The sequence below is a fragment of the Pogona vitticeps genome, chromosome 1, assembly GCF_051106095.1.
Source record: "Pogona vitticeps strain Pit_001003342236 chromosome 1, PviZW2.1, whole genome shotgun sequence".
Classification (NCBI taxonomy): Eukaryota; Metazoa; Chordata; class Lepidosauria; order Squamata; family Agamidae; genus Pogona; species Pogona vitticeps.
This window is the reverse complement of record NC_135783.1, coordinates 218,742,172-218,766,420: the sequence shown is the minus strand read 5'-3', so window position 1 is coordinate 218,766,420 and position 24,249 is coordinate 218,742,172. Positions and strand designations below refer to the sequence as shown.

Sequence of the window (24,249 nt, the reverse complement as noted above, 5' to 3'; positions counted from 1 at the left end):
TCAAAAACTATGCTTTTCTTTTGGTGAAATGCATTTCAGGCTTTAGAAATGTGCAGATACATGAAACAAGATGCACTTGATTCTATTGCCAGTTTCATGATGAGTGAAATTGATACTTTCATTTCTTCTCCAACCACATATGACACATGAAATAAGAAGCTGTCCTCCAGGGAGTCTATGTGCGAAGTGAAGAAAAGTTCATCTCTTTCAGCTTTTAGCCTTTTTCAGTCAAAGTGGACAATAAATCCTGAACAATATCTGACTTTGTCCAAGTTTTTCTCGCTTCCCAAAGCTTGCAAATTAGCAAGCTTTGCTTTGTAATTGGTCATCAGCTGGTAAACACAAGCTTGTTTTGCACCTCTGCATAGGCATGAAGTTCAGAGGCAATCATATCACTGGAACACTAATGTAGCTTTAGCTTCAAATGACATGCTATCTGTATCATTTAGTTTGAATCTTGCTTCTCCTGTTTCCACTATAGATGTCATGCCTTAGATGCTACCTACCCTGTGTATTCCTTGAACTATCTAAGGTACTTCAGGAACAGTATGCAGGAACCTCCTTTTGGTGTAGCACCCCCCTAAAAATTACAACAACACCCACCCTCTTTCGCATAACTGTTTCTAGTTCATGTGACAGCTTGAGGTACACAACATGGAACCAGCAAATGAAATTATCTTATGACTTGATTAATATTCTAGATGCCAACAAAAGTACTTGTAAGTAGTTATCTAAATTCCACTTTGACATTTGTACTAATTCATAAACTGCTAAATTATGCACACATATATAGCACCGTAATTAATGAGCATCACACATAAAGGTGTATAGAGAGCCATAGCCCTTAGCAGTGCTTGTCTGTTAAAAGATACTGATAATTACAGAGCAATATATAAATATTACCCAAAAGGTTTACTCAGAGTCTGCTATTAGACTTGCTTGAACTTGGCCGAGATGCATCAATGTATCTTGATATCCATCACCAACAGAACTGAGCCTTTCTTTCAATCATCCTGTTCTTATTGTGCAAAATAACAAGAGTAACCAATTGGTCCAAATGGTTTCCCAGTCAGCCAAAATATATTTCTTAAGGTGCATAGGGTACTGCTGAAGGGAGGGGGAAATCCCTTAATCAGGAGACAGCAATAGAATCCAGCAGCAATGCACCATTGGATCCTGGTTTTGCTTTGACATTTTCATGTGCAAGGTGAAAATATTCATATTTCTTTCATTTTAGGTTCTTTTTTGGAGGAGTTCCTCTTTAATTTTCTTCTGTTTTCATACTTTTCATACTTTTTATGTACATGCCCTTTAATTTTAATATGAAAGGGAAAGCCCCATTCAGGTTTACTTGCACTTGAAAAGCCCTAAAGAACACTTAGAAACTGCCACAAAAAGCAGAGATAGAACAACAGAGAATCAATCTACTCCAAATGCAGGTAACAGTGCAGGAGAAAGAAAAATAATCATCAGACTTATGCAGGCACTAGTTTTACTATCATATTCATACAGCCCAATGGTATACTGTTACAGTCACAAAGCCCACCCCCTGGCCCATCCCCTCTCACACAGAGAGAAAATAGGAACACACACACACAGCCCTCTCTCCAAGAAAAACAGCCAAACATGTAAAAGCAAAAGATACAATCAAAGCATCTTAGGTTAATTACTAGAATATTGAGAGATTTCTCTCACCATTTCTCCTCACTTGATGCCTTCTCTTCTCTTCTCTTTGTCCAGAAGGGAGGCCTGGAAGCAGCAAAAACAATGCAAGAACTGAAAGGACATCATCATCCACAACAACTACTAACCCAAACACACATAGGGATGAGGGAAATCTCCAAAGTAATCAGTTAATTTAAAAAAAATCTCAAGGACACATGCTGGCACAGGCAGGTTGCCTGGCAGTACCAAAAATAATCTAAGGAGATGGGAATGGGAAAAAAAGAAGAAAGTCAAATATTCAAGATGGGGGCAAGCAGGCTGGCAGGCAGGCAGGCAGCAATCCAGGATGGAGGGCATTATGGACTTGGCACATAGTTAATCCACAAGGAAAGAATGAAAAAAAGAACATACCTCACTGGGTTTCTGGTCCTTTTACAGATTCAAAATTCCCACTCATCCCATCTGACATTTTGAATGGCTGCTGACAGCCCTCATGACTCTGTTGGATGAGAAAATTCTTAGGCAATTTGACAGACAAAATGGCACCAAAAGAGAGAACAGGAGAGAAACATGAAATTCTTGTCTGCCGATTTTTTTGTAAACGTAAATCATTCGTGTATGACAGGTTCTCTTTAGGCAGTCATTGAAAGAACACTACTTAGCATGAAAGGAAGCATGGATCGTTTATTTAAACAGAAAAGGCCCATCCGGTCCATCACAATTTCTTTGACACAAGAAAAGAAATATTTATCCTTTACTATTTTTTCCTTCCTACTGGCTTATCGCTATAGATCCATGGTTTCCATCTCTGGATCCCCAGATGTTCTTGGGATAAAACTCCCCAAAGCCTTCAGCACTACATTTGCTGGCCAGGATTTCTGGGAGTTGTAGCCCATTGGGAACCCAAGGTTGGGAATCAGTGCTATAAATAATTTCCTTCCACTTTGGTCCATTAGTTTCAGAAAGATTGTACTCTATGGCCCTTCCTTCTAGATTGATAGTGGTGCCTTTAGTTCCTTGAACATCCATTCTTCTCAGCTACAGTTAAGAGTTGGGGGGTAAGATATAAACATGCCCAGCAGTTTTTAGTCTTTCTTTCTTTCTTTCTTTCTTTCTTTCTTTCTTTCTTTCTTTCTTTCTTTCTTTCTTTCTTTCTTTCTTTCTTTCTTTCTTACTTACTCACTCACTCACTCACTCACTCACTCACTCACTCACTCACTCACTCACTCACTCACTCACTCACTCACTCACTCACTTACTTACTTATTTACTTAGAAATTGCGTGGGAGCAGAAAAAAAATTAAATATGAGGTCTAGATTCCTGATTATATAGTTCAGCAAACAGTGAGCTCAGCAGGGTCATAGAGCTGAATTGGAGCACAATGGAAACGCAGCTGCTGTCACCCACTTTGGTGACCACAGAAGTAGCAGTTGATCGCTGGAGGGAGAGAGGAGTGCTTTTGGCTGAACTCAGATCCATTTTTTAAAAAAAACAATTTCCCTTAGCCCTGTTCAACATTTATTAAAATTAGAGCTGTGATGTATTTATGCCAAGACCCATCATTATGGCAACGTTTTTAAAAAATATGTATAAATGTCTTTTCTTTAATGTATGCATGTATTTTTTTTCCTTTATTGATGCTTAACAAAATCTCCACATTCCATTTTTGTCTTTGAACCATACCATGAACTGTTCAATAATGGCTTTGACATCTGTGTGATCTTCTGAAGGCTGATTTTTTTTTTCTTTCCAGGAGGCTAAGAATGACATTAAGGGCTCAGGTGCTTAAAATCAACATGAAAAATACAGAGCCCCCATCTCCTCCTTTAAATGCAACAATGTAATCAGATTTCAAGTCATCTTGCCTACCTCAGTTACAGCTTTATGGAGATTAATTAGTTTTTAGCCCCCAGTCACATGATCTTTTTCTGACTGCTTCTTAGCTACAGTGGCTGTCTGAAAGAACCTGAAAGAGGCCTCCCCACCTCTATCCTCGCTCTAAAGGACAGATTAAATATTAGCATTGGTTGCCTTCTTCATTTGATTTAGAGGTAGATAGGCATAGTCAGAGTTATTTTGTTGTTGTTAATTAGCCATGTTCCGTAATCCTTCCTTCGGAAGAACTTGGGCGTTTGGTGGAAGCATAAGAGGAGGAGAATGAAGACAGTGGCTTTAAAATTAGAGATGTCTGTGGCTTTATTTAACTGTGCCATATTTCTCCTTTGAAGATACATAGCTTTGGGCACATAATCTTAATATATATCAGATAAGTAGATAGTTACACAGATAGATACAGGGAGGTATACATGAATCCTCAGTTTTTGCTTTCTTGTACGCCAGAGAGGTAAATGGTTAATTTTTAATTTTAAAGATGTATTATTAACTATGCCTAGTTTTATCAAGGGGTAGCAAAGCTCTCATATTTTTGCATGTTTCTTTTAGGAAATGGCAATACAACAAAAGATATTTAAAATGTGCCAATTCTGTCTTCTATACTTGTGCTGTAATAAGCAGAGAATGTAGTAAACGCTAAGACTTTAGGTTTGCAGCACCACTAAAGTCAGGCTTTGCAGCCGAATTTTGCCCAATGCATAGTGGACAGATTGTATATTCCAAAACAAGTATCAGTATAAACTCAACTGGGCGCTTATGGTTTTGTAGTGATAGCATGCTAGAAATTAGGAAGCCAGGGAAACATCTGCAGGGAACCTGAGTAGATGTCAGGTGTCTTGGTAATTACATATCCCCAGAGCTCCTTACTTCTATTGTATCATTGGCCATGCTCAGCTGTGTCCCAGAGCAAGGAAGCCTGGGCCATATATATTTATTATTTATTTGTTTAAATATTTTTACCCTGCCTTTCTCCTTGAAAAGGAAGGACCGAAGGCTGCTTACAACAATGAGAGACAATATTTAAAGTTGAAAACAATGAATTTTTAAAATTAATACTTGCCCTGAGGGTGAAAATGGCACTGGTGTATTATGTAATTGTATATTATTGTGGTGGTAGGTTTATGTTGTCTATGTTTGATGTTCTTTTAATAAAATAAAATTTAAAAAACTAAAAAAGAAAACAATGAGTATACAATGGTGGTTAACATCATTAAGTGGGAATATTTTAAAACTATGAAAAATGAATAAGAAGGAATCTTACATCATTAGCAGGCAATATTGAGGCAAAGATCAAATATACCATTTTTTTTAAAAAATGTCACTCTGAGAAATGGAAAACACAAATAGTACTAAAAAATCCTACACTGCAGAGTTATAGCAATTTGATTCCACTTATCTACCATAGGTTCATTCTTTAGAGTAACAGAATCTCTAGTTTTGTAAGATATTTAGAAGTCTCTGTCAAAGTTCCAGGTACAGCACTAGGTCTCTCTGGCAGATAACTGTCCATGCTACAAATCTCAAGACTTCGTAGAATGAAACCATGGCAATACAAGTGGTCTCAAACTGCTATAACGTGACAATGTACATACCCTCACAGTCTTCAGAATGACTTGCATCAAGTTCTAGGGGGGCAGGGATGGAAGGCAGGTTTCACAAAGATAGTTTTGAGTACCTATCACAGCAGCTAGGTAAAGGAAGGGAAAGGTGCAGACATAGAGGAATTTTGGGCAGCTCATAAACGTTGCTGTGCTCTCCATTACATCACTCGCAGGATGACAATAATTAAACTCAGAGCTGGACTCTATACACAAAAAAGTAAGGTAAAAGGTAAAGGTTCCCCTTGACAATTTGTCCAGTCATGTCCGACTCTAGGGGATGGTGCTCATCTCCTTTTCCAACCCATAGAGCTAGCGTTTGTCCAAAGACAATCTTCCGTGGTCACGTGGCCAGCATGACTAGACACGAAGCGCCATTACCTTCCCACCATTGTGGTACCTATTTATCTACTCGCATTTTGCATTTTGCATGCTTTCGAACTGCTAGGTTGGCGGGAGTTGGGACAAGCAACGGGAGCTCACTCTGTTGCGTGGATTCGATCTTACGACTGCAGGTCTTCTGACCTTGCAGCACAGAGGCTTCTGTGATTTAACCCACAGTGCCACCACATCCCTCCCAAAAGGTAAACTGCATGCAAAACAGGGTAACTGGCTGAGCCGCATTTCAAACTGAGCTGAGCAGAGTCTATCCATCATAAAATAAAACAAGGAACAATTGAATGACTAAGATAAAGTGGATAGGAGTCAGAACTATACATTGTTGGGAAGTCGCCAAGGCCCACAGCCCTGCAGGAGGCCTGCTGCCAACTGTCTGGAGACTCTCTCCCAGTGGCTGCTCTTCACTCTCACCACAGTGTAGCTGCCTCCTTTGAAAACACAAGCAATGGGAAAGAGTGAGGGGACAGAACAGCTCATCTCACTTTGCCTTGCGCCTTGTCTTTGTCTGTGTTTGCAAGAGGGAGGGAGCAAGAGAGGGAGCAATGGGAACAGAAGTACTGTAGAAGGAAATCTTGTAAGAGAGGTCTCCTAAATTTGGAGCTGCCCTGCGTATCTTGCAAAGGTGCATCTAGTGAGAGTTCAGAGAGAAAATAGTTTCCTTATTGTTAAATAAGGAAAACATGTAGAATTCTTGCGTTGACAAAGACACATTACTGAAATATATTAGGATCTTTATGTGTAGTTCAATTAACATTCTTTCCAGTAGCAGTTGCAATTGGGTTTTCTCTCATCCTTTCCCCTATTTTTGACATGACTATTTCCTTGCTATATATTTAGAAGGACTCTCATTATATCTGCAGAATAAAGACTAATAATGTAGAAATATCAAAGCTGAAACACAGCATCTGCATGGCAGGGCTTTGAAGCGCCAAACACCTGTTTGGGCAATAAACAAATAAATAAACTGACAGTTTGTGCCCATTTCTAGCCAGGACACTTCTCTTTCAGAGGATGATTTTCCTCCACTTTTCATTGTCAAGACATGATGTGTGTTTTATTTTCACTGTTCGTATCATAATACTCGGGGGAGGGGATATTTTTAGGACTTCCTTAAAAAGGGGTTTTCATCTGTTTGTAACTTGATTTATGTTTCTATATGGTACTGGTTTTTATATTTAGTATAAAATTGTCAAGAGGTAGCCAAAATATTGTTTACATATATTTTAGTTGAACTGGTAACACCACGGTCTTCTGCAAGTCTACACAGAATTAAACTTCTCTGGGCTTAATGGGCCCTTTCTCCAGGCATATGGGTATAGGACTGCAGTGTTGGTTGGGCAGCCAGCTTCGTGGATGGTCCAGGATCACTTCATCCTCAACAACAACATTTAAAATGCGGATTCATCTAGAAGTTATCTTTTCAACCCATCAACACTGTGGCGTTCACCCTTGTGCCCCTTGCCTGACCCTCCAAACACAGAGCACAAGAAGGCAAACAATTCCCTCTTTTACACTGCTGCCACCAGGTGATCACTAAATCACCATTGCTTCAGGAAGATTCAGGTCTACTCTTAAAGTTCTTTTAAATAAAACTTTTGTTTATTGGTTACAGAAACTTGTCTCTGTCTCCACTCTTACTGACTCTGTTACTCTTACTGACTGACTCTGACTCCGCCTCTTACAGCATCTCTCTCGGCTCCGCCTCTCAGCAACAGGAATATGCATGAACCATTACATAACAAAACATGAACCATTGACCTAATAAATGGGGAACACTACAAACACTGGTTTTGAGCAGCAAGTACTAACCAAAGAAAAGGTGAACTGAGGACTGAGATGTGAAAACAGCTTCCTTATTTCAGCATACGAAGCCTTGTCCTGACATTTTGTCATTGGACGTTCCTTCTTTCTAGATCTTGTCGCTTGTGTCTTAGGCCTAATTAAGAGATCAAAATACGTTGCACATCCATATGAAATGTATCCGCCATCTCCAGACATTGTTGTGAAGCGGCGCCCCCACATTTCTGGAGTTACATAAGTGGGTGTAAAGCACTGTAATCTGCAACTCAGGAACATGTGTATATTTGTGCGTTTGTGTGCTGGATACATTGATAGATTTGGCAACAAATGTTCTCTTTGTAGTTGTGAAACCATAACTAGGTCATGTCATTACCGCTTTTCTTTCTTTGACAAAGGGAGTTCTTAAGCATTTTCTGTCTGGCACAGCAGCATAATCTGGTATCACATTCTTATATGCATAGTGGGCACATTACACATATTCACACGCAAAAATGCACACACCATTACAAACATATCTATGTGGTGGTGGTTTTCATGATAATGATGGCTGCTTTTCTGTCATTTCCAGTGAAAAGCATCCTATGTAATAATACCCTTTAGTTCAACAGGAGTGTGACTGGCAAGGTGCAGAAGTGCTTTTCGAGCAAGCCAAGAAGACTCTTCATGCTGTTTAATGCTCAGGTGTTTCAAACCCCCCACTTCTTACGCGGAAATCAAAATTATCTCTTTGCCTTGCTTGCAGAGCTTGGATTCTTGCCTTTGGCTGTAGCCCCAGATGTCTGCCAATAAAGTCATCCCTCCATGCCTATACATGGAAAGAGACCAACATAGATGCCATCGTAAGGGATTCAGCTGAGCATATGCTGAGAAAATTGTGGCATCCATATACGGTGCATGGGGTAGGGCTGACTAAACACACTGGTACACCGAAGATTATGGCCATGAAGAGGAAACATGGGCTTGCTGAAAATGTCATTTAGGGATGTGTTAATAGTTATTTCCTGGCTCAGCATTGCAATATTTTCAACACATTCTGTTCTGCTTCTTCTGTTGCCTGGCTTGAGTGGCTGTACGTGAAGCAGAAGCTTTTCTACATTCTTTCCTTTTCTTATTTCCAAACAGAGAAAAGACAAGAGGCTCAAAGGTGTGTACATGGTGGTGGTACCCTAAAAAAGAAAAGTACCTGAAGATGGCTTTATTCATCTTTAATGGTATAATTCCGTTTTTATCTCCATTATTTTAAAATAGAATAGGAAAAGGACGCCAGACTTAAAAGAGCAGGGACAAAGGTCATGATACCACAGAAATAAAAAGAAATCAGATTTTTCATTTATCAGCTGGAAGTCTATTCCAGTGTTTTCTGCGTAGTGTTGTCAGGTTCTACAAGAAGAAGCTGCCTTTTGTTGCCTAAAACCCCGGGCCTGTCTTTACAAACCATTTGCTTTGGTTTCATTATTATGGAACATAATAATTTGGTCTCTGTATGTCATGTAAAGCATTTGCATGTATTCTGCCATTTTTGAATCTAGGAAATTAAATCCATTGTGGTCAAAGGCCAGCTGAGCCAATGCAAGTACAGCTCATGTTGTGCTGAAACCAAAACCCCTTCTCGTGTAGGAGTGGCCCAAATTACATAGGACAACCCTTGCACTGGCCTTCGTGCTGGTGTGGTTTGTGGTGTGACACAACTTCTTCATAACACACCTCTTCCTCCTCCTCTTTGGTTCTTCTGCCTGAATATTTCAGCCAAAAGAATATTCAGTCAGACATTAGAGAAAGCTACAAGTAGAATGGGGGAATCCTTAAGGGCTAGTTGTGTGTGACTGTCACAGCAGGAACCTCTCTCATCTCCTTGATTTTGCAAATTGGCTTGTTTTGCTTTGTTCTTCATGACTAAAGCAAGAGATTTCTTTGAACATCTGTTTCTTCCCTCCGAGATCAGCCAGCAAAAGATACTTCTGCCTGGCACCATTTTTAAATTAATATTGTAAGATTGAACTATGTCATTTTACTGACAGAGTACCAGTTCCTTCGTTTCCTCTACAGCTACCCTAAGCATGGCCTGAACTTGTGCTCTGGAGAGCTGGGGACCCTCCAAAACAGATTTAGAGGGGGGCATGGTGAACTCATGGGCAGTGGGGTTGTCAAGAGGCGTTGATGCAAGGGTGCTGAACAGAAAGGACTTTGATGAAAGAGAAAAGGGGGAAGTTTCATTGTACTGCTATTCATATGCATTATTTCCAAGCTACTTTGAAATTCAGGCTCCATGATACTCCCCCTTGTTGTTGTTGTTTAGTCGTTAAGTTGTGTCTCAACATATGAAGAGTAAAAAAAAACACACACAAACAGGTGGGTCAGGGCAACATATTACTTTGGGGTGTAACAACAGTAGAATGACTTTCCTTTTCTGAGATAGTGCAACGTTTGGTGATGTCATTATTTTTCTTCTTGTATTAGGTAACTTTTATTAGATTGAGTGAACATTGTCCTGTTCAGTATTTATGGTTGTGCAGAGCTTCAACTGCAGAAGCCACAGTGTCAGTATGGCAAAGTGCGAGTTGCATGTGACCAGCCGCACAACCAGCACCTGATCACCTCTCTGTAGCTGTTGGAGTTCCACACACTTAAATACTGAAGAGGATATTGACCTATACATACTTGGAGGTGGGTTTTTTTGTACTTTTTAAAAGTATATATTACAAATAATTCTAAAGAAATAGGTGAAGAAGTAATTAAAAGATTGCTAACATGGTACTAACTGATGGTTGTTGTAGGTTTTTCAGGTTGACTGCCTGAGTTCTGGAGGTTGTTCTTCCTAACATTTTGCCAGTCTCTGTGGCTGGCATCTTCAGAGGACAGGAGTTAGAACTTTCTCTGTGCTCTGTTATGTCTCCTGTCCTCTGAAGATGCCAGCCACAGAGACTGGCAAAACATTACGAAGAAAAACCTCCAGAACACAGCCAGACGGCCCGAAAAACCTACAACAACCATCAGATTCCAGCCATGAACGCCTTCGAGAATTGTTGTTGTTTAGGCGTTTAGTCGTGTCCGACTCTTCGGAACCCCATGGACCAGAGTATGCCAGGCCTTCCTGTCTTCCACTGCCTCCCAGAGTTGGGTCAAATTCATGTTGGTAGCTTCGATGACACTGTCCAACCATCTCATCCTCTGTCGTCCCCTTCTCCTCTTGCCTTCACACTTCCCTAACATCAGTGTCTTTACCAGGGAGTCTTCTCTTCTCATGAGATGGCCAAAGTATTGGAGCCTCAGCTTCAGGATCTGTCCTTCCAGTGAGCACTCAGGGTTGATTTCCTTTAGAATTGATAGGTTTGATCTTGCAGTCCAGGGGACTCTCAGGAGTCACCTCCAGCACCACAATTCAAAAGCATCAAGTCTTCGACGGTCCCCCTACCTATTCTAAAAACCTATCCATATTTCAGTACAGAATCGAGTCCCTTGATAATACGATGAGCTGGTACAAAGTTGTCCATTGTGTCCAGAAGCATTTCAGGTTCCAGGACCTTTTGCTGACAGTTGTGAGGATGTTCAGCAGCACCCCAAGCTTGAAGATTCAAACACCTCCCTTTATGAGCCTGCTCAACTGTTAAGATCATCAGGAGAGGCCTTCCTCTCAGTTCCCCCACCTTCACAGATGCGTTTGGTGGGGGCATGGGAGAGAGCCTTCTTTGTTGCTGCTCCCAGACTCTGAAACTCCCTCCCAGAAGAGGCTAGGCTGGCCCCCATCTTTGTTGTTCCTCTGCAAGCAGGTAAAGACCTTTCTCTTCAGGTAAGCTTTCCCTGAGTGAAAGGCTGCTGAGCAGGATTTTTAAAATGGATTGTTGTACCTTACGGCATTGAATGTGTTTTGATGTTGCTTACGTGTTTTTTGATATTATATTGATTGATTCTTTCAGTATTGTGTACTCATTGCTATTAACATAGACACTGTGTTTAATTGCTTTCAGCTGTCTTGGGTCCCTTTTAAGGAGAAAGGTGTGTGAAAACAAACAGATGACTAGTTCCTGCTCTCTCTGCTCTGTTATTTCTACATTTGATTGTTACCTTTGAATGGCAAATTGGGGCATACTGCAGATTTGAAACTCACAATTTCATGGGCATCCTGCTAAAAAAATAAGGAACATAATAGGAACCACAGGAGGGAAAGACGGGTTCAATGTATTACATACAGATATTTTCGGAGAGTACATTCTTTGATTCTACCTGTTAGTTATTAATGTGGTCAAAGTGACAGTGTTTAATTGATATCGGATCCAGTACACTAATATTTATTGCAATCTATAATGTAGAGTCAGCTCTGTACCAAAGCAGGAGGCAGAAGTATTTATGATTATTAGTACAATATTGAAGCATCCTGAACCAATTACTGATCCAATTACCATGTCATTATTATCTTCTGAATAGAGCTTGATTTGTCAGTGATAAATATGAAGCAATTAAACCACCTTTTTACATAATAAAACACTGCAGGTGTTTATTCTTAAGGCTTTATGGATACCAACAACCACTAGATTTAATTAAAAATCCCTTGCAATAAATGTGAATTTCATTAAATTGTTCTAACATTAGTGTATCTTTGTAGTCAATGCTGCTGAAAGATATGATTAGACTTTCTTTTGCTTAAAAGCTGCACTAAGTGACCAAACAATATGACTTCAGTGTCCTAATCTTCCAAATAATTAACGAGTCTTCTTTAAAAAAAAACATTCGATTGGCCTTTAAGATTATTACTTTGATCTCTAGAAGGAAAAAAGTTTACTTTAATGCATGGTTTTGCTGTCAGGGGAGGGAGAATGTGAATGTTTTTGTTAACCAAGAAAAGAAAAGGAAAGAAAAACAGATTAAAGCACATTTCCTAACAATGTTTTTCAGAGAATGAGTCCATCCATTTACATTTACTTGGACTTACTTCTAAGGATATATATCAAGGACTTTGCTGCAAAAGAGAGAGAGGATTGTTAACAAGTCAAGGCATTTCTGCAATGGATAACCAACAAGAATCTGTAAGCTGCTTACTCAATTTCTGTTTTATGCTACGTGACACCAACAGGATTCTTGCCTAAGTGTCAGCCTGGGTTACTTAAGAGGCAACTATATGTGACTTTTACAATTTAAATGCAGCTAAAGTACATGTTTTCAGTTATGTAAACATCATCTATAGTGGACCTTGAATAGTATTCAAGGGTAGGACTGGATGTTCTACTAGGCAAGTGATGTGCCAGCCTCAGGCAGCAGATCATAAGGGTCAGTGAATGGTCTCCATGTCTTGGTCCACACAATCTGTACACATCACATGACGGTGTAGAGCTTCACCGGCCCCAACACAGCTGCATAAAAGAAATGACCAGCACACAACTCTCCAAAGCAGGCCAGCTGTTTTGGCTATAACTGCCATGTCAGTTGCATGTCAGTCTTTGGTCTCTGTGATGTCAGAGATGTAGGGCATAAAAGCCTTGCGAGGAAGCCAAAACCAGTTCTGGGTCAACTTCTCTGTGTAAACAGAAATGGAGAATCTGGAAAAATGCCCCTAGAATCGGTATAAAACTCAGCTAAACAGGTAATACATCATCCATATAAAACAGTGTTAACTAGGTACTGCTGTTGAGGTTTGTAGAAGACTCACTTCCAGCCCATGTGGAGTTTTTCCCTAGGCTGTGCACCGCTGTTGCTGTGTAAGAAAAAGGTGCATGCAAATTGCATTCCTCTACCTGCTTTGCTCTAAGTGGCATGTGCCAAAATCCACGTACCCATCAATTGTCTCCCTGTCTCCTCCATTTTTACTGGCTTTGTGGGGCACTAATATTGCCCAGGCACCAGGGTTTCTACTAGTTTTTTTTCCCTACTGCACAGAAGGCAAGGGCTGGTCCTGAGGAAATGCTTCACCCTGATCCAGCACCAAGTTATTTTGTGTGGCTCTCCAGGATGCAGCCGTGCTGTAGGCCCAGCCCCAGAAGTGGGGGGAAATTGAGGCTTCTCTGGTGATAGCACAGGTGGGGGGGGGGTCAGTAGCATGTGTAGATTCCGATGTAGCATACCCATATATCTCTTACTGCAAGAAAGCCTTTTAACCCCAACCATGCAAAATGTTGTCTAGTGCTGGGTTGGGGAGAAATGTCCTCTGATCTGGTCCTAGCACAATATCTCCAATCCTGGGAGCATGTTCTCATATTTTTATTACTGTAAGGAAAAAAATCCAAACAAAAGACAAAAGACAGGGTGAGAGAAAGGGAAATTTGAATGAGTGAAGAAATTAAGAGACTGACAGTAACGAGGGAAGGATAAGGAAATATGAGAAATAAAGCAAAAAAGTATCTTCTTTTCACAGTGTATAGTCAAGGACAGAGACTTACTGTATAACCGAGGAGCTGAGAACCAACTCCTCTTGCTTCTAATTGAGTTCTGTATGAAATACTAAAGATAACAAATCTCAAAGCTGTTAATGGGTATTGTTACTCACAAGATGGCTGTCTAGAGTTGGCATTTTACACACACATCGGCTGTGACAGTTCAGCAGAGGTTGGATAGCACCCCATCAGGGATGTTGTAGCTGTGGACTGCCAGAGTTGCAGTGGATGGGTCAAGATGATCTTTAAGACCCCTTCTAAATCTTGTGATTCAAGGTGCACCAAAGAAAACACATATTGCTTTAAAGCGAAAAGATCTAATGTTCTTTTTACATGAGATAATGTTTGGAAGTGAAACCCCCCCCCCCCCAGGAACTGGTGGGGATCATTTTAGAAGCAAGGCACTTATCATAAGGGAAGTGGACTCTGAATTAGAAAACAAGGGAATCCAGACAACTGAATTTGTTGAAATTTCTCAAAATGCATTCAGATCTATAGACTCACTGTTGTTTGCTTCTCAATTTTCTCCATGACCAAGCTCAGTTTGTAAGGCCTGCCTTAAGTCTGCTGGACAGGGCTGGGTTGAGGTGTAGTCAGTCTTAAGAGATGTTGAACTGCAGACATCTGATAAGAGTTTCCTTCAGGGATGCCCAGTTCCAAAGGAGTGGAATAGAACTGATACTGACAAACAGATGCAACACCAACCCCCAAGGAGCCTGGGAATTGTAGCCTAATACAATGGAGATCTGTAGCCTGTATTTTCCATGCTGTTGTACTTGAGATACAGATGGCAGAGTAAGAGTTGGAGGCAGAGTTAGAAATATAGCAGTGGGCCTGTTCTGCACTGAGCTAAAGAGCAAGGTCAGAACATACTGGGACACCCAAAGTATATTCTTCTCAAAGGCTGAGAAGGCAGAACATTGAAATGTTGGTGCTGGAGGCAATAATTAGACCACAGCTTGCTAGAATGGAACCTAGTCTCTTCATTAAACAACTTTGCCTTTCAAAAGAATCTTTCAGGTAGCTTTGTGGCTGCCTGTAAGGAAACATTTGGACAGAAGTGAGGGGAAACTAAAGTTATTCTGCTTTCTTTTGGCCTAATTGGTGAGCCAATGAGTTCTTAATCCCTTTTATACTACCCTTCCTACCTAAAATCTCATTTTGACATCAGCTGTTGTATAATTGCATACCAGAATGGGGGGGGGGCGGGGAGATACCAAGTGTAAGACCAAGCTCCCTGGGATTCTGGCTTGCACCATCTGAAAATGCATCACCACACACAGCACTTTCGCTAGTTCATACACCACATGTATCACTTGCTGGCCCACCATTTACAACAAAGCTCTCATCTGCAGCTCCTGAAGAACCTCTGGTGATTGTTGATGCAAAGATGGTTCCTCCTGCATGCACAAGGAATGCTCTCATATTCTCTTCCATCTGTCAACTATCAGGAAGAAACTGGGAAACTAATTCTACTGTTGCAAGATGCTAAAAGCACTACAGCATGTCTAAGTCAGCTATAGCTGGTGTAGTGTTATGAAACCAGTTTCCAAATTAGACATCTTTGAATATTTTCACCAGAATGGCCAGCACCCTGTAAGGTGTGGAGCATGTTTCAGGTTCCTCGATACAGTAAAATTGATTTCAGAGACTTCTCAGGTGCTCCACATTTCAAAGGACGTGGAACTGTTTACAATAATGAGACAATTCAGAGGCATTTGAAACAATCCCATCGCAGTGAAAGCACTAAAGCACTCAATCTATCAATCTTGACATCTGTCAAGACATCATGGATTTCTTTTATGGGAAAAACAACATGTAAGATCAATGAAAAACTCACAAAGTTGGTGACCTCCTTCATATTTAAAGAGATCCAAAGAAATGGACTCTGAGTACTCATTTCCTGCAAGAGTAGATGTGAGTAAAGTAACATCCATTTCCCTAAAATACTACAGAATCCAAAATGAGTAGTGATGCTCAAGAGTCTCTAATCCTACAGATGTGCTGTAGACTGTGGAGTCCATTGGTCACATCTTGCCCGGAGATCCATAAAGGTCAGTTTGGGAAGCTGGGCGCAACTTCTAGCAGCCCATACTTACTCATCAAGACTTTGATCCAGAGGACTTCAGGATGTTGCCGAAGCCAATGAAAAAACAGTACTTAGTGGGTCTGTCAAGGTTTTCAGAAATGAAATGCTACCAAGTCAGATGGAACAGTGATGCTGTAAGAAATTCAGTGGATGAAATCCTGTTGCAAAACTTAAGCACTGTCATGTTTTGGTTCACCCACTGTGATTTTCAGGGGTGTAAGCACACACACCAAGCCACCATTTCATCCAATTGGTAACAATGTGTATGAAAAGTTGCAAAGAACACTGCTGGTATGTCTGATGGGATTGATATTGGTGCTATAATGAAGCCATTGATGCACTTGCTGAGTTCTTGAACCAGTGCTTTGATGTTCAGGCTAAGATGCCAAGTGACAAATTTATCACTTGGCATCTTGTGGGATTCCTGCAAGCAGCTCACTAGTTGCTAGGTACAGATTTCAACCTGGCAAAATGTTCACCAAAATACAGTGGGATACTTTATCACATTGATAAAGATTGCAAGATGTCATTGTCCAGTTTTCTTGTTTCATTCTCTTGCCCCATCCAAGGAACACAGAAGTGTGACAATTCTCATGGCACATATTCTGGCAGCTAACCCTCATGGTGCCGGTACTAAATATCTCATGAGCACAGATGTCACATTGGAGTCTATAAGACCCACCCATGCATCAGAAAACAAATACCTCTACAAGGATATGCCACCACTCACTGGTGCCACAAGGGACATCCATGCTTTTATGGATGAATAGATAGATGAGAGCATAGGTACTCTCAGCTATTCAGTTTAAGGGCAATTTCTCAGAGGGTGGCAACCAACGCTGATTATCTCTCCCAATCCCAGGTTGTAATGATACAACTATTTTGAAATGTGATTGGACATTTTTGACTAGTCAAGTGCTTGGTTCTAGTAATTACTATTAATATAAGTTTATGGAGATTAAAAGATAACAGTAGTCATTGCAATATTATATTTATAGATCTTTTCATCATCTATCTGTTTTAAGAATAGCCTTCTTTCTTATTATATTCCATAAATTACACAAAAACATGTTTCTTACTGCACCGTTCATTTTCCTGTTGCACAAAACTTGTCCACCTGCATATTCTGGCTGCTGAGCCTAAGGCTGGAGTTTGATTCCCCAGTGGGCCTCCTTTACATGGGCTGGACCTGATGTTCCATAGGGTCCCTTCCAGCTCTACAGTTCTAAGAAGAAGAAGATGATGATGATGATGATGATGATGATGATGATGATGATGATTAAGACTTATACCCAGCAAGCATAGAACACATACAGACACTTCCACACACGCTGAGCCTGTGAATACTGGTACTAGCTGGGGATGGATAGAAATGGGTGACCATAATTTAGATCCACCTCACATACACATAAATTAGACCTTTCTCCTCCAGGATTGCTTGGCCTGAGTGTTGTCTCCCTGCCCAGAGACCCAAGGAAGCACAGCAATTCTCCGAGACTTCGTCAGGCACTCTGAGATCTGGCAACCCTAGCCATGATCACATCATGTGGCATTTGGCAAGCCATGGCCACTCAGTTTTAACTCATTCTAATGATAGAGACAGCTGGGAAGGAGGGAAGATGGGTGTCCAGGCTTTCAGGTCACCTCTTACACACAAATCAAACATTCTTCTCGGTCAGGTTCCTCCATCTCTGAGATCGACCATTGAGTTCTTGAGACCTGGCAACCCTCCCTGCCAGTTGTTTGACTCATTCTCAGAGCACAACAGAGATTGGGAGGTGGTGATGGCGGTGCGGGGAGAGGTTGTGCTGCTGCTTTTCCTGCTGCAGGTAGTGCAGAGCTTTGGCCTAGCATCTGGGACAAGAGTGGATGGGGCAAGAACTATAGAAACTATATTAAAACAAACAATATATCAATATTAAAACCAAGATATAATACTTAATAACATTTATAAAAAAATCTCTATGTTTAATAAATGTAGCATTCCTGAGACCCTTATTGCATTAAAGCCTGCCTGAAAAGGAAGGCCTTTGTCTGATGGTGGAAGGACAAGAGAGAGGGGGCCAAGCGGGCTTCTCGGGGCAGTGCATTCCAAAGCCTGAGAGCAGCTACTGAGAAGCAACCAGTTTTACCATGATTGCTAGTACAGGTAATAGAGCCATTTGTCTGCTTCAAAAACAATTCTGAAGCAGCCCGCTTCGGAGAAATCTGAACTTCCTCTCCAAAGTGAGGTGACTTCTCTGAATTCCTCTGAATCAAAGCTTCCCTGCTCTGGAGCTTCGACCTAGCTTTAGAGTTTTGGAAAGTATTTTTCTGTGAAAATTACTAAATCCAGTTTTGCTCATTTTATTCAAAAAAAATGCCATGGAGGCAAACTGCTCAGAAAAGCAAATTGGGCAGGGATGATGTACAAGGCATGTAGTTTTATGATTGATAGCCGCAACCTCTAACTGGAGCTCTTGTTCTTCTTTCCAGCCAGAGTCCTCTTAAGACTTCCCCTCTGGGTTTTGTGGCAGCAGTGGAAGTTATGCAAAGCAGGACCCAGTGAGTTTGAAGAATATTGTTTGGTAACTCTGATTAAGTGCAGCATCCTATGTTCTGTTTCTCTGTAAGTGCCTGATCACAGCTCTCCAGTGAAATATGTGGATTTCAACAGGCCTAAATCAAACATCTGTAGTACACATGTTAATGACCCACCACCATCTCCTCCATCACTACTCTCAGTGTGAAGACAACAATCTTCTTGTTCTCATGACACAATAGTTAACCTGCTGTTCTACAGACAAAACTGTGCTTACAACCCAGGGTTCAATCTGGCTCAAGGTTCACTTAGCCTTCCATCCTTCCAAGGTCAGTAAAATGAGTACCCAGTTTGCTGGGGCAAGGGAGGGAGTGCACAATAACCTGCATAATTAAATTGTAAACCGTCCAGAGAGTGCTTTAAGCACTATGGGGCACTATATAAACAGCACAATTTTCAATGTAACATCTCCATGTGATTGAAAAGTATCTGATTTTTCAGCATCCCCAATTGCCTGGAAAGTCTCCACATGTAGAGAAGGCTCTCCTTTCCAGACTGTCTCTCTACATGTGGAGAGCAATGCGGGAGGGGATACAGTTTGCACACTACCTCATTTGTTGATTTTAACTCTTTTTGTGAACATATGAGTAGAGCGATGAAATGGACAAAATCTTTAGTAGCTGTGAGTGGCAGCCTTACTGAATCAGGAAAGTCCAAAATCTTGAAGATAGAACTCTTCCAAGTCTTTCTTTAAAATATTTTCAAATGAAATATTATTGATAAAGCATTTCTCCCTCCTGAAAACACACATATGAAACACACACATGGAAGAGCGTAAAGTTGGATCCTCATCTTTGACATGTGGAACAGTAACTTCAGATAACTATCCATTGATGTAGTGCTTGTCCCTGATAATACAGTACAACATAGTTCTTTTTAATTTGTTGCCTTGTGATTGAGCAATCGGTACTCATATTTTTGGTTCTGAATAGGGCAATGAAATCTTTTAAAAACAGTGCTATAGAATTTGCAATGTCATGTCAAGGTAATTTTGCAACATTTACTGCCAAAAGTCCATTTCATTTTATTTGTATAAGACTGAAAGTCCAAACACACATGGTCACAGAAAGTTTGGCTATACTCCACATCCTGCTAAAGTCCCTGAGGTATCAAGGGACGAAGTTTGAATTCCCTGGTGCAATATCAGACATAAAGCACTTTTGACTTGTATAGCTGAGGAATCAGAAGCTGAAGCCTGATGAAAAGATCCTTATAATTAAAAGTGCATGTTCTGTATGAATCCAGTTGCAGTGTTATGAATATAGATAAAAAATAAATTCTTAATATTTTTGAAATGTTTTCACATAAAATATAAACTGCGTTCCAGACAATGCTTAATTCATATTAACGCTGCACTCTTGGATGTACTTAATAACATTTAAGCTCCATTGAATACAATGGGGCTTACCTCTGAGTAAACATACACTGAATTGTGCTACAAGTGAAGCAATAAACCCAGGAATAAAATCATGAAGTAGAATTAAGTATATTTACAATAAGTGGCTTGCTTGGAAGCACCTATTCCCTTCACAGATAAAATAAAACCTGCCTTCTGCAAATGCCAAAATAAGTTAAATGAAGATGCTTTTAACAAGGTTATTACTTAAGCAATGACAGGTTTACAGATTTTAGCACCACTGGGTTTTCACAGGAGCTGCAGTAAGTGCTAAAATAACACACACCTTCAGGTTCATTAAATTCACCCGCATGATGAAAGAACTGATATTTTGCTATATTACTATTGTGCCTCTAAGAACTGTCTATAAATAAGGCACACTCATAACAACTGTTTCAAGCACCCAAACAATAATATAAATGCTTCTTCTGAGCTTCTCTGTTCAGAGAGAGAGAGAAGCAGCAATTTGTAGAGGCAGAAATACGATTATTTCTGCAGCACCTGTTTTAATCGTTAACAGGTATTGTGGCATTTATTTTTCACAGGACGTGTGTACAAAAAGCATTGCCCTTCATTTTGTTTAAAATAAAAAAACAGCACAGAAGCCTGTCTTCTTTTTATAAGGAAAAAAGGAGAGAAATCTATAGTCCCAGCTCCTAAATACTTTTTGCTAAAAACAAATGCAGGGCCAGTAGCATAAAGCTGAGTGGATTTATTAGTAGTTGATACATTAAATGTTAGTAATGTGTTTGTATAAATGCGTCCTTTACCTTGACTGGCATTCTTGTAACAGGGCATTGCCCTGATAACCAACCAGTATCGTTTGTTTGAAGAAGGACCATTGCTGGCGGGAGGGGGGGGAGTAGCAGGAATTCTAATAAATCAATAGAGCATGGCCTTTAGAGACCTAGAAGACATATGGACAGTAATAGAGTATCTCAGGTTGTCTTGTGAATGATTCCATCTGGTTGAGGGCTTGGTGTTATTCACAGCCTTCTTCTCCCCTAAAACACCTTCAATCTTATCCACAGCCTGGATCTCAAATGTCAGACCACCTGGGATATGCAGCTGTCAGGCTGAAAGGGGAGCTGCCTGGGACTGGCCTTAGCCTGCTCATCAAGTAGATACTGTCACTGACAGGCAGGCAAGGCTAGGTGCACGAAGGGTGACAGGAGTATCAAGGGCAGGGAAAAGTGCGTGACTTTGGCTTTCAGATGCAACAACAACAAAAATGGTGTGTGCATTAGAGAAAGAAAGAGGTCGAGAGAGAGAGAATAATATTTGAACGATGCATTCCTGTAAACACGGTGACATCTAATAGGAGATTTTGTGCTTTCATGCACATCAGTATTTCTAAACCTCTGACATTTGTCAGCCAGCGTTTATTTCTATTGGAAGGGACACATTTTGCTCTGCTCATTGTCACCTAAGTAAATCTTCAGCGAGTACCCTACAGCCATGCTAATAGAAAAGGGAGATGAGGACAAGACCCTGTTAAGGTGTTTTGTTTACAGCATTTTGCAAACGTGTCGCCAGGAAAGAAGCTTATAATAATAATAATTGCTATTCCAGGAAGATACATAGGTTCCGTTCAAACCACATTTACTTGGAACAGAAGATTTCTTCTGTTTAAAAAAGGATTATGGTTCAATTCCAAACATAGTTGACTTTCTCTTCATGTTGAAATGTCCACCTGATTGTGTCTTAGGAAGCCAAAACAGCAGGAAGAGAGAAAGCTGCTGGTTAGGATGTCTAATGGATGGTCTATTAAGCCTGATAGTATTGATATTGACTGCCAGCAGCTTTCCAAGGGTTCAGGCAGGTTTCTCTCTTTGCCCAAAACAGAGATGCTGGGAACTGAACCTGGACCTTCTGCATGCAAAGCAAATACTTTGCCAGAGAGCCACAGGTGCCATTCTGGCAACTTTCATTATATCAGTAAAGAAACTAATTGTACAAGACAATGTGGGTGTGACCTTCAGACACAACTGGGTTGCAGGGAGGGGATAGGAAAGATGGTAGTGAGCCACTAGCATAAGGGAGGGAGGGAGGAAGAGAGCTGCATGGTTGGTTGAAAGCACAAGGGAAACACCAGGTGACCTATCCCACACTGAGTCATCTGCAGTAATGGAACTCAATCAGTCTTCAAATATTTATTTTCCTTAATAGCACTAGATTGGTTCTTCACCATTACCTGATTTCTTAGATGACGAAGATCACATTTCCATGTCTAATTCTCTCTCTACCAATCGCATGGCCGAGCGGTCAAGGAATCACGGAGCCAGTGGCTTATCCACAGTACTCCTTATTCAAGCCCTGTAAGGCCTGATACCATTTCCTTCCCAATGGCACTCCTAGTAACTTTTTGGAGCACATAAGTGGTGAGCTGGCTCCGATGATGGTTCTTAGCTGCCTTCTGGTCAACCCCTTGCAACCAAGTGGGTAAATGATTTCATGGTTAATGTACTAGGCACTGACTGCACAAAGACCAGTGAGTCTATCAAGGTGTTTTTTAGCCTTTGCTTTGGTATTCTGTGCCAACTTGTGTAAATACCCACTCACTTTTGCTCATTCTTTTGCAAAATGTCCCTGTTAATACTGCTGTATTGTGTGACAAATTCTGCCTCTGTACAGGGTATTGGGGTAGGAGGATCCCAATATCTGCACTCTTTAACTGAATGAATGGTGTGAAGAAGTGTGGGATATAGCTATTAATTATAAATTGGCATATAATAGCAAAGTAAGAAAGGGACTGTCGATTATCTATCTATCTATCTATCTATCTATCTATCTATCTATCTATCTATCTATCTATCTATCTATCTATCTATCTATCTATCTATCTATCTATCTATCTATCTATCTATCTGTAAATAAATTTGCCATATATCCCCCCCCCCCGGAAAGACTAATCCGTGTGCCATTCTACATGGATGCGGCTTCCTGGAAACCATTCCATAAGCTTTCCGATGGAACTCTAATTAGAAATTGCAACTAATATGCTTTCCCATTCCCATTTGCTTTCACACCTTCATTCTGTCCTTTTACACAGAAGCCAGGAGCTGGAATTTCAAAAAGAAGAAAAGTGATATGCGGCTGATTTTGTACATCAAAAACATAAGGAAGAAGCCATGCATTCTCAAGTTGGCTTCACCCTGCCAGCAGCTTTTACACATCACTGAAGCAGCTTCCAGTTTACTCGGTTGGCAAAGTGGAAAGAAAAAAGGAATCAAAGAAGCACAAATAAATATTAAAGCGTGTAAGAATTAAGCATCACCTACTTAAATGGCAATTATGTTGCTGAAAACAAGAACATCACACCTGTACAAGAAAAGACATATAAACTCCAAACATCTGTTTGGATCCACCTGCCAGGCACCTGTTTTGCTGTTTCAATGCCATTTGATTGCTGGAGATGTAGAGGCTCTTGTGAGGTAATGAGTGATTTTACATTATGCATGATTGAAAACAGGTGTTGCAATGCTGTACAATTCTATGCATGAATAATTCAGTTTGTTTCAAGGAAGATATTGAAACATGGGCTGGAGTGTTCATTTATTTAATTATTTTATTAATAAACATGCAGATTGTCTTTTAACCTTAACCTGTCTCTTTTTTTTCAGTAGGGTAATGCAGATAATTTTCTTGCAAACACACACACACACACACACACACACACACACACACACACACACACACACACACACACACACACACCACAAAACCCACAGACAATCAGTTCTGTTTTCTAGGGTGAAAGTGCGGGATTATTTCCTGCACAATTTTGCTGAGCCAGCAGCTTCTGTTCTATTTGTTTTATTTCTATTGTTTACTTTTAGTCATACCCAGTTTTTGTATGAAAAAGGGCACTCAAGGCATATAAAAAAGATTGTTGAGGTGTGTGATTTGACCCAGATACAAAACTAATTATATACCCTTTGACAGGGGGTCCTGATGATTGCTTCATGATTTCTTCTCCAGATTTGAGATATACATCAATAAATGTGGCATGACAGAAAAGAGTAAGAATCACCTGGGAGTGAAAGAAAGAAAGAAAGAAAGAAAGAAAGAAAGAAAGAAAGAAAGAAAGAAAGAAAGAAAGAAAGAAAGAAAGAAAGAAAGAAAGAAAGAAAGAAAGAAAAGGCTAATTTGAAATTGAAGATTTGCTAGCTTCTCTGGTTATGGATGAGACAATAGTGACTAATGCAAAGATCTCTCTGTTGTTTTTTTAATCATTGCACAAATATTCATCCTTTTAGATCACAGCCACAATTTAGAGATCCCACCCCCCCCAAAAAAAGAAGAAGTTGTTTAGTTACTTTTAATAACTCTTTGGGAAGTGAAAATGTGGACAGTGGGGCATATTAGCTTTTGTGAATCCCATGGGAATGCTTGTGCATTTAAATCTTATTTTTTCTCTCTCTGTGCTCAGCCTGCTACAGCTGAAGCAGACAGAATGGAGTTC

The 24,249-nt window shown here is 40.4% G+C and overlaps 1 long non-coding RNA gene across 1 annotated transcript; it reads left to right on the top strand.

Moving 5' to 3' along the window:
- Nucleotides 1-12,243: 12,243 nt before the first annotated feature.
- On the top strand, nucleotides 12,244-23,925 carry LOC140702741 (uncharacterized). Its single transcript, XR_012081991.2, has 4 exons — nucleotides 12,244-12,377; nucleotides 18,283-18,351; nucleotides 22,837-23,218; nucleotides 23,766-23,925. It is a non-coding gene; the product is annotated as an uncharacterized LOC140702741 (long non-coding RNA).
- The last annotated feature ends 324 nt before the right edge of the window (nucleotides 23,926-24,249 follow it).